Source organism: Engraulis encrasicolus, chromosome 1, assembly GCF_034702125.1.
Source record: "Engraulis encrasicolus isolate BLACKSEA-1 chromosome 1, IST_EnEncr_1.0, whole genome shotgun sequence".
In the NCBI taxonomy this organism is placed as follows: Eukaryota; Metazoa; Chordata; class Actinopteri; order Clupeiformes; family Engraulidae; genus Engraulis; species Engraulis encrasicolus.
In genome coordinates, this window is record NC_085857.1 from 55,503,963 (window position 1) to 55,518,713 (window position 14,751).

General features: G+C 43.6%; 1 long non-coding RNA gene across 1 annotated transcript; it reads left to right on the top strand.

The window, feature by feature from the left end:
- Positions 1-385: 385 nt before the first annotated feature.
- On the top strand, positions 386-2,885 carry LOC134443537 (uncharacterized). Its single transcript, XR_010033691.1, has 3 exons — positions 386-1,036; positions 1,560-1,645; positions 2,272-2,885. It is a non-coding gene; the product is annotated as an uncharacterized LOC134443537 (long non-coding RNA).
- Positions 2,886-14,751: the final 11,866 nt, after the last annotated feature.

Genomic DNA, 14,751 nt, shown 5'->3' on the forward strand with positions numbered 1-14,751 from the left:
GTCCTTTGGCTTCCTTGAGGTGGGTGGCCAATGGGGTCAGTGAAATAAGTCGCTACGCAGGTGGGAGGCAGAGTCACTGGAGTGCAGAGGATGGCGTTTACTGCAGTGCTCGCCTGGGGTCAGCTGGGGGCACTGCACCCGGTTGTGGTCCAGGCCGGCGCACGGCCCAGGTCCGGACCTCCGGCGGCAGCAGTGGCAGCGGTCCACGAGCTGTTGGACGAAGAGCACTTAGGCGGTCTAGGGCGGCTGGTCGGGGCAGTTGCATGGGCATGGGGAGCGGCTGGTTGTTTCCTGAGTGTCAGGATGCGGGGTGGGGCAGGGTGGGAGGCAGTGCCTTCATCCAGCACCATGACTGTCGGCAAGATTCACTTCTCTCCATGGTCATCCGTAGAATATCTGGTCGGATCCTGGAACAAACTTCGTTGGGGCGGAACCTGTCCTGTAAGAAATGTATTCTTACCTGAGAGTAAAACCAGTAAAGACGGTAAAACCAAGGACTACTTGGAAGGTATGTTGCAAAAAATGGTATCTGCTGGATGTGGAGAATGTTTCCAGCCGATTCACCCCACCGGAATGGTCCTGCCGAAGCTCCTGTCAAGGTCATCAAAAAGCCCTGCAGAGTCTTGGTGGCGGAGGAGGCCTTACCTTCAGAGATTTCCTGACCGTGCTTAAGCTATCTGCCAACCTTGCCAAAGAAAGCACTGTGAGCACTAGTTTTACATCAACTACATCATTCCAAACACACTGCTGCTTGGCCTAGCCACTGGAGATCTCAAAACAGTCCACTACAACATCTACCCCTTCAAAAGACTGCAAGCAATGCAAACACAAGTCAGCCACTTCTGGATGTCCTGGAGTAAACATGCAGTACAGAACCTTGCTTCAGTCTGGCATCAGCATTGGGCATGGCCACCACTGTGGAGCTCTTCCTGACCAGGCATCTGCATCTTTCCTGCAACGGGTGAGAGGAGCAAGGGACGCATGGGCTCCGCTCCCATGGCCATCGCCTTCTGTCACCATGGCCAATCTCATGGGAGTGAGTGTCACACAGTCTCACACACACACACTCACATTGCACCCTCTTTCTCATACAGTTATGCTCAAAATAATAGCAGTATCTTTAAAGAGTTCAGTAAAGGTCAAAACTCTTCAAATAAACTGTACTTCAATGAGTATAAATGCATTGGGGACACTGCGTTCAATTTCCAAGCAAGAAAAGTAATTTAGTTATATAATCTTTCCCGGAAAGTGAGGAAATATGTTTAAAAAATGGCAGCATTGCTATCTGTCTTTTGAGACTGAAGTGTTCTGTACAAGCAGACATTTCAGGGTTATGCCTTCATCAGTGCTCTGTGCTCACCTGCACACTGATGAAGGCAGAACCCTGAAACGTCTGCTCTACTCTGCTCTCTGAAAAAGACAGGTGAAGCACAAGGAGATTTTTTTGTGTGCGTGTGTGTGTGAACTTGCTCTCACCCTTAAACTGTTTTATTTGGGTCCACACACACACACTGGATGTGTAGAGATTCTCACCTCTGAACACTACTTGTTTGCTTCAGATGTTCTACACTGGAGCTGAAATGAACCCTGCCATACTGTATCCTTCGCCCCTGCTATGTTCAAGAGGAAGTTCATGAGCCACTGGGTAAGAAAAATTACATACAAATTATACATTAAAAACATGATTATACTTGTTGGTAAACTAACAGTGAAGACTGCATAAATCTATTGTATCTGACCTGAAAGTAGTCACTGTTGCTGTGTCAAAAAGTATTCTATTAAATAAGATATTACATTATGTATTGGTGTTTTGCAGAATGCGGCATGCACTGCATGTCTTAAAGCGATGGTGCGGAGTAGATTCACCCTAATTCCATTTGAACCGTGACATCCATCCAGTAGTCCACCTGAATTGTTTTCTACCTTTGGCGAGCATTAGCAGAGTTACCGAGTTATTCTGAATAGCTTAGTACAAGCGCTAATGGATCTTAACAGCATCTCCAAACTTGGCGCGCTAAAATAAGTTTTGAGATACTGTGAAGATCCATTTGCACTTGTACTAAGCTATTCAGAATAACTCGGTAACTCGGCTAGTGTTCACCCAAGGTTGAAAACACTTCGGGTGGACTACTGGATGGATGTCACGGTTCGAATGGCATTAGGGTGAATCTACTCTGAGCCATCACTTTTAAGATCATTCTTTCTTGCTCCGATGTCTCTGCAGCTCACATGTAACTATAATATGGTTTCTGCTCTTCTCTCGTCCTGCAGGTGTACTGGGCGTGACCTGTGGTGCTACGGACGCCATCATGTACGACTTCATGCTCGTCCCGCGCATGCGTTGCCTGACTGAGACTAGCCACCCTGAAAGGCAGCTGGCCCCCGGAGGTGAACCAGCCTGACACACGCAGGCAGCCCATCAAGGTCAAGACCCACGCCCTATACGCCTGCCACCCAGGGAAAACGGGGGCCAGCCACGCTTATTATAGTAGGCCCCCCACTGTCAGCCACACCATCATGGACATAGCGAAGTGCAGACACATACATACACACAAGAATTCTAACCAACGCCACAAAGGGACACGTATGTACTGAAATGGCAAAAACCAGACATATGAACTAACACAATAAAGACAGCCCTTGCACATCAGTGCTAGGGGGAGACTGTGCTGATAGTCTAAATGTTAGTGGCTCTGACATGGACAAAGGCATAAATACGCACAAAGTGGGACCCAGTCCTGGTGGTACAAAAGTGTTGTTCTCAGTGGAAGGGAGGAGCACTCAGAATCTACAACTCATGTCCAAGTTCACTGTTCTAGCTTACTCCCTGGCATTTCATTTTATTTACTGAGTGTGCGTGATGGACCTACCGATCGTGTGTGCGCGTGATAGACCGTGTGTGCAACCGACTGACTGACCTACCCAACCGTGTGTGTGTGTGTGTGTGTGTGTGTGTTTGTGTGTGTGTGTGTGTGTGTGTGTGTGCGCGATCTACCGACCAGCTTTACAAACAACCTACCAACCGTGTGTGTGTGTGGGCGTGCAAAAGACCGACCTACCAACCATGTATGTGCGAGTGACCGACTGACAGTGTGAATGTGTTTGAGAGGATGTGGGCCAGTGCAAGTGGTGTGTGTGCGAGAGAGAGAGAGGGAATGTTCACTGCATTGGGTTTATACCACACCAACCTACTGACTGTGTTTGTGTGAGTGACCGACCATGTGTGCGAGTGTGTTTGAGAGACTGTTTGAGGGTGGCTTTTGTGTCAGGGAGTTGCTTGAGTTGTTTTTCTTTGCAAGAGGGTGTGTGTGTGTGTGTGTTACTAAATGTTTTTCATCTTTTTATTTTGGGTTTATATTACAAAGCATGCATGTGTTGGCATCATGCAAATGTTCATATTTTTTTCTTATCTACTTTTGTATGACTTATTTTATTACACTTGTTTCACCTCCTCCCCCGTACCGATCGACCAACCGTGTGTGTGTGTTTGTGGGGGGGGCGGGGGGGCATGTCTGTTTGTCTTTGCTTGTGTGTGTGTGTGTGTGTGTGTGTGTGTGTCATGTCTGTTTGTCTTTGCTTGTGTCTGTCTGTGTGTGTGTCTGTCTGTGTGGGCCAGTGCAAGTGATTTGTGTGTGTGTGTGGGCCAGCGCAAGTGATTTGTGTGTGTGTGTGGACCAGCGCAAGTGATTTGTGTGTGTGGCACGTGTGTTTTTCTTTGCTTTTGTGTGTGGGGGACTGACAGAATTCTCACTGCAGCTTTTTATTTTGGGCTTTATACAAAGCATGCACATGCTGCTATCATGCAGATGTTCATTTTCTTATTTATTTTTATTAAACTAATTACACTTGTTTCACCCCCTCTCCCCCGACCGACCTATCAACCATGTGCGTTTGAGCGAGGGACCAACCATGTGTGTGTGTCCGTCTGTGACTGTGTTTGAAGAAGGGTGTGGGCCAGTGCAAGTGATTTGTGTGTCTGTGTCTGTGTGTGTGTGTGTCTGTCTGTCTGTCTGACTGACTGACTGACTGACTGACTGACTGACTGACTGACTGACTGACTGAATGCTCACTGCAGCTTTTTATTTTGGGCTAATATCATTACAAAGCCTGCATGTGTTGCGATCATGCAGATGTTATTTCTTGCTGTTTATTTTTATTCAACTTCTTTCACCCCCTCCCCAAACCTGTATTATTTGTTATGATATTAAGTTGATTTTCACTTTGTATACAAATAATCTGATCTGCATTTCTGTACCCTGCAAAAGAAAAAAAACACGACCCATCACACAAAGTTGCCTCCCTGGTTCTCTTTTTGTGACATTTCACTCTTATGACTGGTCTGAAGTCTGAATCTCTGAGTTAGTCCATACTCCACAGACTGCAATTTAAATGGAAATGAATCCCTCATACTTAAGAATAGTGAGACAAAATACAATCGCGGGACACAAAACACTTACAGCGCCGCCAGTTAGTATTTGCACCCCTTAATTTTATTTACAAAATGTGCAGTATATCCAGAAATAAATGAATATATAAATTACTTTTAGCAACAGGATCTTTTAATTGAAGGTCCAAAGATATTTAGAATAGCAAAGTATTTTTTCCAAAGGAATTTTGGAATTTCAAGCAAAAACATGAAAAAGGGCATGTCCATGAATATTGGCACCCCTCCTTAACAGATTGGTCTCGCACCATTAGACGGCAAAGGCAGCCTCCAAAGGTTTTGGTATTCGTCTACGAGCTTCTTGCACTTCTCTAGTGGCATTTTGATGTGTGCATTTGGATGTGTGCTTTGGGTTTTTGTCTTGCTGAACATGATCTTCACCTCAAACCAAGTGTTCTTGCACATGGTTACACATTTTCCTGTAAATGATGATACCTGTGATGCCTGTCATGATACCTGTGATATGGTCAAAGCCTCCAATACCTAATGCATCAATGGGGTGACATAATATTATAGATCTGACACCATGCTTGATTTTTGGTAGGGTTTCCTTTTCCTTAAAGACTTTCTGACAGAATATGCAAACATGCTGTTTGTGTGCATCACTGGAAAGCTGTACTATTGCTTCATCTGACCTTAAAACATTCATAAAAGGGCTGTGTTTTCCCTGTATTCTCTTATACAGACTTCAGGTGTTCCCTTTTATGACTTTCATGAAGCAATGTGGTCTGTCTTTGCCTCCAACCAAAAACCAAAACTTTGTGTAGTGTTTAACATGTGATGCTTATTGGAAAAAACTTCCCAAAACAGTTCAAAGTTGACCTTCAGGTCTGTAGATGTTAGACCCTGTGGTTTGTCATTATTTGCACCGACTTCTACAGACTACTATCATAATTTCTTCCCTTAACCCCACATCCAAGGATGTTCTTTACAGCTCCCTGTTTGGCAAATATCTGAATAACCCAGTGTTGGAAATGGTATACTAGGGTATTTTGAGATGACCTTTTTATTATTTGGAGGTCTTGTTTTTGCAAATAATTGTATTTCTGGTGTCCTCAGGCAGCCCATCTGTCTTCACATTTGTCAAAGACGCACAAGATGTAACAGGTGGCTATTTAAAACACAAATATAAAAAAAATCCTTGCCTAATTCATGTCCTATGGGCAAAAGCAATTTGTCAAAGGTGATTCCCATTTGTTATCTACCATATTTGAGTCAAATTAGGTTTCCACAATGGTATCCAGTAAAGGGTGCCAATACCAGTGGTTCCAGGAGCTTTAGCTTCTCAATTTTTTCCCTCTCGTAGTTTAGTATTCCTTGCTGTTGATCATTTTTACATTTAGTATCAACCACAAGCTATCTATAGAAAAATCATGGTTGACCTTATTTGTTGTCTGGAGATGTCTCATAATGTGCTTAAGCTTCAAGGGTGCCAATACTAACTGGCGCCACTGTATTTGGACCTCAAATTATGGTTTGTAGGCTCATATGGTACTATTGGAATATGGCGTACAGAATGTTGAAATAAAAACGTTTTAGCACACCCTTTTCTCTCCCTCTTTCTTTCTTTCCTTTCTTTCTCCCTCTCCCTCTCTCACACCATGATGGTTATTACACATCAATATATATTTACTGGACTTATTACAAGGGAAATGAATATTCGCAGCAGTCCCAGTATACCGATTTTCACAAGTAAGATCGTCTGGAGGCTACCTATGCAATTTGTCGTAGGAAAGGTGTGGTTTACGACTGCCCATGGCCGTTTATTGGGCATTACTAATGTGTCATTCGGCATGTATGTACTGTATGTACCCCATAGCCAATCGTATCTCTTCAAAACTGCAGTCATCGCCTGTCCACCCCTCCCCGCTCTCTGATTGGAGCCCAAGATCTGGAACCCATTCTGAGGGATAGAATTCATGCTGTCTTTCAGATCGGAACGATTTTACAAAGTAAAATGGGATTTCAGTCAGACTAAATAACATGTCTCAAAAGAGAGGGTGGCAATAAACAGCAAAGCAAAACAAAGGACAACACAATTTACATTAACCGAAGAGATGATTTGGCATGAAATATGATTTTTAATTCCTATCTTGGGCATGATTTCAATGGCTCAAACGTTGGCACACTTGTGAACTTCAACCATTTATGTTTCAGTGCGTAGGGGCCTCACGCTGAAACTAATGTGCACTGAAACTCATTACTTTCCCCCCACACTAAAGACCTCTGTGCTCTGTGTGCACTATGCACCAAAAGTCTATGCACTGACACAAGTGCAGTATTTGAGACACGTGAAATGTCGAGCCCTGCTCTGTTGTCAATAAAATATTCCTTCTCAACTGGATGCACATCATGATTAGGCTCCTCTCGCTCCCTAGTGTCAGTGTGTGGAGGTGCCACGATGCAGCTGTGAACGAACAGAGCCTTTAACAGCTTATGATGTAGCGATGATTTGCAGTGTTTATAAAATGTTTTTTTTTTTTTTTTTAAGCACACATTGATACCTAAGATGCCACTCAAACTGCTCTAACAATAAGAAAGGAAAACTAAAAACAGCAACAAAAAAGCAAAGTAAAAACAGAATAAAACGGTAGAGTTAAAAACCGTGGAAATAATTTAACAGAGTAAAAACAGCTTCACTTAAAAAAACGATAAATAAAATAAATTGAATCGGTTGGTAGCTTTAAAGGGACACTGTGTGAGAGTTTTAGTTGCTTATTTCCAGAATTCAGGCTGCCCATTCACTAATGTTACCTTTTTCATGAATACTTACCACCAGCATCAAATTCTAAGTATTCAGACTGGAAAAATTGCACTTTTCATACATGAAAAGGGTGATCTTCTCCATGGTCCGCCATTTTGAATTTACAAAAATAGCCATTTTTAGCTGCAAAAATGACTGTGCTTGGACCAAACAAGAAAATATTTGTTTTATAAACGTTCATGTAAAGATCAAATTTGGCAATAGGCAGCCCAGTTTCAATGAGCAGCATAGTTGCAGTACCTTTTTGACCATTTCCTGCACAGTGTCCCTTTAAAAGAAAAAAAGAAGCCAGAATATGGCGTTGAATATTAGGTGCTGTCCTAATGTGGAGGGGGAGTCCATTAGGAGTGTCTGATTAAGTGCTGTGAGGACGTGAATTAGGGTAAAGTAACAGTCTTGAATAAGCAGTGTGTGTGCACGTGTGCTTCTGTTTGTGTGTCTGTGTGTAATGTATGTGCATGTGCGTGCGTGCACATGTGTACTTGTGTATGTGTGTCTGTGTGTGTGCACGCTTCATTTAAAAGTGTCTGCCAAATCCAGTGTAATGTAATGTAATGTGTGTGTATGCGCCCCCCTTATTGGGGATTTAGGTTCAAACCTTATTGTCAAATACAGTAGCAGCAGCCTACAGGAGGCCCCTTGGGAAAAGGGATTACGGTGTGTGTGTGTGTGTGTGTGTGTGTGTGTGTGTGTGTGTGTGTGTGTGTGTGTGTGTGTGTGTGTCTGTGTCTGTGTCTGTGTCTGTGTCTGTGTGTGTGTGTGTGTCTGTGTCTGTGTCTGTGTCTCAGTGGGTGGGGTGGGGTTGTCATTTGGCCTTGACCCTCACCACCCCTCACAGACACACACACACACACACACACACACACACACACACACACACACACACACACACACACACACACACTGTCAATAAGCCCCCTAATTACTTCCATCCATCTGTAAAACGGCTGGTTCATTCAAAAGGATCAACAATAACAGATTAACACTTCACCAGCCAATCACATCCCCCGCAGTGACATCACACACTGACGTCACATGACACAGAGATGTCCAATCACATTCAGAGACTCTCTGAGCATGGATGATTGACAATAATAATGTAGTTTCTTTAAATAATAATAGTAGTAATGATACTACTACTACTACTACTACTACTACTACTACAACTACTACTAATAATAATAATGATTATGATGTTGACATTGAAACAAATATAAAATAAGATGGAAAAAAAAATCTCAATTCAATTTTTTGATTCAGACACAGCGGGATCCATATCACATAAAAATGTCAGAAGACAGTAAAAAAATAATATTAATAATAATAATAATTAAAAACAGAAGAACAATAAGGGAGGGGAAAAACAACAACATACAAATACATTTAAACATCAGACTTCTTGTGGAGTAAATTGAACAAATATGATTGGATTACAATAGGCTGGCTGATTTAAACAAATATTATTGGATTACTGTATAAGATGGCTTCATTAACCCATTTTGTCCTAAGCCCTTTTTGGGAAAGGGTGCCCTCTGCCTATGAAATCCTACATATCTCAGTCTCCAAAGCGCATACAAACATGACATGAGTTACATGTAAAAGCTAGGGCCCTCGTTTTGCTTTAGAATGTGTTCATTCAGCTCTAACGTACCCACATTTTTAATGAAACAGCGGAAATCTCAAGAACTTGAATGCAGCGTATATGTGTCTCCAGGACACAATGGGTTAAACAAACATTACTTGCATAGGCATGCACAGATAGGGACGAGGTGGTGCTAAAGCATCCACCCCTTTGCCCTTGTTACGAATGGCTGTTGTTCTGCCAAGTTTAACCTTTTGTGCTCCGCCCTTCTTCAGGTGCTTCTCTTTAACAGAGGCTGGATGCCGGAGAGCCAGGTGGCTGACTGGACAAAAAAATGCCCTTTTTGAAAGTTGTATTTTGGAAGTCTTTGGCACAATTTATGTAATGTGGTCCATGTTGACATTATAATGTTTGACGATCAAAAGCATGTGACCATAATGCATTGATATAATATATAGACGCTATATTGCCTAGTAAGGCAGCTGGAAGTTCCACATGCTCCCTGCTCCCCCTTCATCACCTGCCTCCAATAATGTGTGTGCCACTGATTACTGGATTATTGTATAAACAAGCTAAATTAAACAAATATTATTGGATTACTGCATAGGCTAGCTAAATGGCTAAATGTCTGAAATCTGCCTAATCCTGTTCTGGTGTAGGATGGTGGCCGTACTGCAACTATGCTGCTCATTGAAACTGTGCTGCCTGGCCCTGCCGTGGCCAACCGGTAGGACACACGCTTGCCATGCGGCTTACCCGGGTTCGATTCCCAGCCTGGGTCCTTTGCCGACCCCTCCCCATCTCTCTCTCTCCTAATTCGCTTCCTGTCCACCTCTCAGTCCTATCAAATAAAGTCGAAAAAGACAGCAACAAAAAACTTTTAAAAAAGAAACTGCGCTGCCTATTGACAAATTTAATCTTTTCATTGATATTTACTGAATAATATTATCTTTATATAGTATGACCAAAGTATAGTAAGTTTTACAGCTAAAATGTCTATTTCTGGAAATTCTAAATGGCGGACCATGGAGAAGATCACCATATATGAAAAGTGCCATTTTCACAGTCATAATGAATACAATGTAATGGCGGTGGAAAGTACTTGTGGAGAAGGTAACATTTGTGAATGGGCAGCATGAATTCTGCAAATAAACTACTAAAAATAATACACAGTACACCTTTAATTGTGACATGATACACCACATGCACCACACACCACATGCTGCTTTTTGTTGCTCCTGCTACAACTTCACCAATGTGACTGCCCTGGATGTCTTGTACTGTACTGCACTGTGTCTTGTACACTGTATTGTTCTTGTGTCAAAGTCAAAGTTTTTTATTTGCCATTTGTACATGGGCCAGTAGTCCAGGCATATACCGTAGGAACTCTTGTACAGGCCCTCTGAGTCAATACATAGAAATAAATAGAAAAAAAAGAGAAAAAGACACTCAAAAAAGTGATCCAAGTGGCACACATGATCATTTTATTACAGTAATGATCATTATTGCACAGTGTACATTAGCCTACACGGCTACACCACGCTCTCCAATAGTATTAGGCGACACTCTTGTAGTACAGTATCCAATAGTTCACTATTAAATTAGATAGCCAATCAATCAATCAATCAATCAACCAATCTATCAATTACAGACAATTAATAAATCAACCAATCAACCAATCAATCAATTACAGTTGAGTTTAAGTATCAGCATGAGTTAATTTAGTGGGCTATTGTTAGGGCCCACAGATATTGTATGACATAATTTCACAATACTATTAGCACAGGGCTATTGTCAGTGCTTGTTTTTATTTATTTATTTATTTATTTATTTATTTATTTATTTATTTTAGGAAGGAACTGTTCTGGGTTTATCCCAACAGCTTAGTGTGGCAGGCAGCATGTGTTTGCGATGTTCCTCGTGCTTTGGTCGTAGGCTACCTTACCGGGATGCGGAAGTGTCCCCGTGAAGTGAAGTGTCGTGAACGCGCACACGCTACAACCTGCTGGGGAATGGAATGTTGCAGACAGTGGGGCGGGTGCGCGCACGCACGCACGCAGCCAGGGCAGGCGAGGCAAGCAGCTAAGGGGAGCGCGCAGGTTGGCCAGTCTGGTGCTGTCGGAATGCAGCGCTGCTCGCTCGCGGGGCGGGCAACACACACACGGTAGTCTTGGAAACCACGAGTCAGAAACTGGAGACTGCGGACTGGCGTGTCCTACAGCACGAGAGCGGAATACAGCAGCCAACGGGGAATAACTGGGAATAACCGGGGGTGCTACGGAGGGGAAAGGGACACTAGCAAGCTTTTTTCGCGTGCCATCCTCCTGCGGATATAGCAGCACCAGACACCTTGGCGACATTAGATTACGCAGACACCGTGAGTCTCTCTCTCTCTCTCTCTCTCTCTCTCTCTCTCTCTCTCTCTCTCTCTCTCTCTCTCTCTCTCTCTCTCTCTCTCTCTCTCTCTCTCAGGTGAGGTGTCCTCTCTTCTCTATGACGCTCCTGATAGTGTGGCAGGCCGTAGGATGGTGCTTTATCAACACTATGCTTACTCTTATTAATTTACTTGACACACTCGTTACAGACTTGAGGAGCGGTTGGGTTGTAAGCGGGGATAAGACACATAGCGGGGTTGCCCTGCTGAGCCTGGAAGCGGATTAACGGCAACTCGTGAGCAGGTGCTTTTGTTGGCTGGTGGCTTGGCTCGCGCCGCCGACCGTTGCCACTGGAGACCCGCAGTGAGGAGCGAGATAGGCCACCGTAGATAGATAGATACGATAGGTAACTCGCGCCGTGTCGCGCTCCTGTAAAATTGATGCAGGCTGCGTGCGCCATACCGGCCTCTCTCGCCTCGCTCTGCTGAGCGTCGTTTAGTTGCCGTAGCTGTCGAGGAGAACCGCGCGTGCGTCCGGTAGGTAGGCAGCCTATATCTGATCTGCGCACGACACGAGGCACGTCAAGAGAGATAACCCATCCTGACTTCTCTTCTTCGTCTTGTCTTGTCTTGTCTTGTCTCTCATCCCCGCTCTTGCTCACGAGCGCAGGAAGGAACGGGAACAGATGGCACGAGCTTCGTCGGCGGCGTGGTCCCGGGATCGGCGGAGTGGATTTAGCTGATGGTGCAGCATCACACCGACACACACACACCACCACACATATACACACACACCCTTCCTACAGAGACACCGGCCAACAAACCCCACACCCTGCTGCACTAAAGGTAGGCCTACTGAGGACCTGTGTGTGTGTGTGCGTGCGTGCGTACATGTGTGTGCACGCGTGCATAAGCATAGGCATGCACGTGTGTGTAGAGGGTATCTCTGTGTGTAGGCTACTTTGCAAAAGTGTAAAACTCATTATGTCTGTTTTACTTTAGTTGCAGCATCCTGTCAATGTTAATGCGTTATAACATACAGAAACAATTTATGCACATTTGAATGAAAAAAGTCATGCGTATAAATTTGGACAACCCAAACAGGATAACCACATTCATAGTTTTGGGCAGCTGTCGTGTAATGGCTATGGAGGTGGATTGTAGAGCACATGGTTGCAGGTTCAAATCCCCACCCTTAAGCAAGGCACATAATTGCTCCAAGGACTGTAACCAATACCCTGTAAATTACTGTACGGTAAGTCACTTTGGATAGAAGCATCAGCTGAGTGTAATGTAATGTAGAGTGTAGTGTAGTGTAGTGTAGTGTAGTGTAGTGTAGTGTAGTGTAGTGTAATGTAGTGTAGTGTAGTGTAGTGTAGAGCAGTGGTTCCCAACCTTTTTCTTAGGGGACCCATGTTTTTACTATTTTAAGCTTTGGTGACCCAACCTATGGGTCGCCAAAGATCCACAGGGGGTCACGGAGCCCTCTTGATTTTAAGGGGTTTCATTTTAAATATATATATAGCCCATGTTGAATAAAAGACAAAGCATTTAACTAATAAATGCATAGAAGCAACAAATTGTAAGTGCTACATTAAACATTATTCTATATTTGACAAAAGACGAATTGAGGAATAAAAATAACTAAAATTAGTTTTCGCAGGAAACAGAGGGCATCTTGTGACTCCGTCTCATGCGGGTGCTCGCGTGGTTGGGTCACCAAAGCTTACAATAGTAAAAACATGGGTCCCTTAAGAAAAAGGTTGGGAACCACTGGTGTAGAGTGTAATGTAGTGTAGTGTAGTGTAGTGTAATGTAGTGTAGTGTAGTGTAGTGTAGTGTAGTGTAGTGTAGTGTAGAGTGTAGTGTAGTGTAGTGTAATGTAGAGTGTAGTGTAGTGTAGTGTAGTGTAGTGTAGTGTAGTGTAGTGTAGTGTAGTGTAGAGTGTAGTGTAGTGTAGTGTAGTGTAGAGTGTAATGTAGAGTGTAGTGTAGTGTAGTGTAGTGTAGTGTAGTGTAGTGTAGTGTAGTGTAGTGTAGTGTAGAGTGTAGTGTAGTGTAGTGTAGTGTAATGTGTAGTGTAGTGTAGTGTAGTGTAGTGTAGTGTAATGTAGTGTAGTGTAGTGTAGTGTAGTGTAGTGTAGTGTAGTGTAATGTAGTGTAGTGTAGTGTAGTGTAGTGTAGTGTAGTGTAGTGTAGTGTAGTGTAGTGTAGTGTAGTGTAGTGTAGTGTAGTGTAGTGTAGTGTAGTGTAGTGTAGTGTAGTGTAGTGTAATGTAATGTTGAGTGTAGTGTAGTGTAGTGTAGTGTAGTGTAGTAGCGCCATTGTTTGCCGATCCGATGGGTATTCCTGAATATATCTCCTAGGGGTGTAAATGATAATCGGTATTGATGCTTCGATTCTACAGCAAATCGAATCGTGGGGCATTCTTAAGTATTGAAAATAAAATCGCTATCGAATCGTATTGTCATGTGATTTATACCCCTAATACCTCCTCCTATAGAGGCAGGCAAGTCCCTGAAGCTTTTTGAATGTGAGGCCTTTGGGGTGGGCAGCCATTTTGGCCCAAGGGTTTAGAACAGGGCTGGGAAACCTTTTTCATTGAAGTGGCCACTTGAAATTATATTACGTCCTACTATGAACACAAACCAGGGTCTCCTCCTGCACTTTAGGCCTATATTGAAGGTGGCCAACTTTACAACACACCCCACCTTCACTAGGTCCCCTGAAAATATAACTTACTTTTATTGCAAATTCAGTTTCTAACATTTTACAAAACGTGTTCATGTGAAACTGCATAACATTAAAATGATTTCGGGGCTGGATAAGACGGCATCAAGGCCCATAAACGGCCTTGATATAGGTTCCCCACCCCTGGATCAGAATATTGACCCCCAAGGTCGAAGCGTTGCAGGCAACTTGCGTGGTGGTGTCAGTAATAAGAAATAATGTACACTGGCATGTGAACACAACTTGTTGGCTATTTCACTCCTGTCTGCACATTGCTACATATTTAGATACAGTCTTGATGATGTCATCTGAAACCCTCGAGACGTCAAGCCATATTAAGAATGTTGGGTGACAGACTAATGTCACTTTGGATTTAAAAGTTGTCTTCCTTGTAAAGTAGCAGTTCTCAACGGGGGATTTTCTGCTCCACAGGGGGCCCAGGAGGGTGTTGAGAGCATGACAGCCGGGGGCGGTGGGGTGCGGCGGGGAGGGGAGGAAAACACAGTAGTCTTCCTCATTCTTCAAAGCCTTCCTCATTCTACACAGCCTCCATCATTCTACAAAGCCTTCCTCATTCATCATAGTCTTCCTCATTCAGCATAGTCTTCCTCATTCTTCATAGCCTTCATCAATCATCATCGTCTTCCTCATTCATCATCATCTTCCTCATCCTCTGTCCTCCGCACCACGTAGGGTCCATCTCAGTATCCAACCTCCCGTCATCTTCTTGGGCTTATTTTTTACCCTACATTATACTCTTCCTCACTACGCCGGGGACACATGCTGTACACGCAAGTTTGGCCAAGTGAAGGGGGAGTGAAAATATTCAACCAAGTTTAGTATTATGCAAATGAGGAG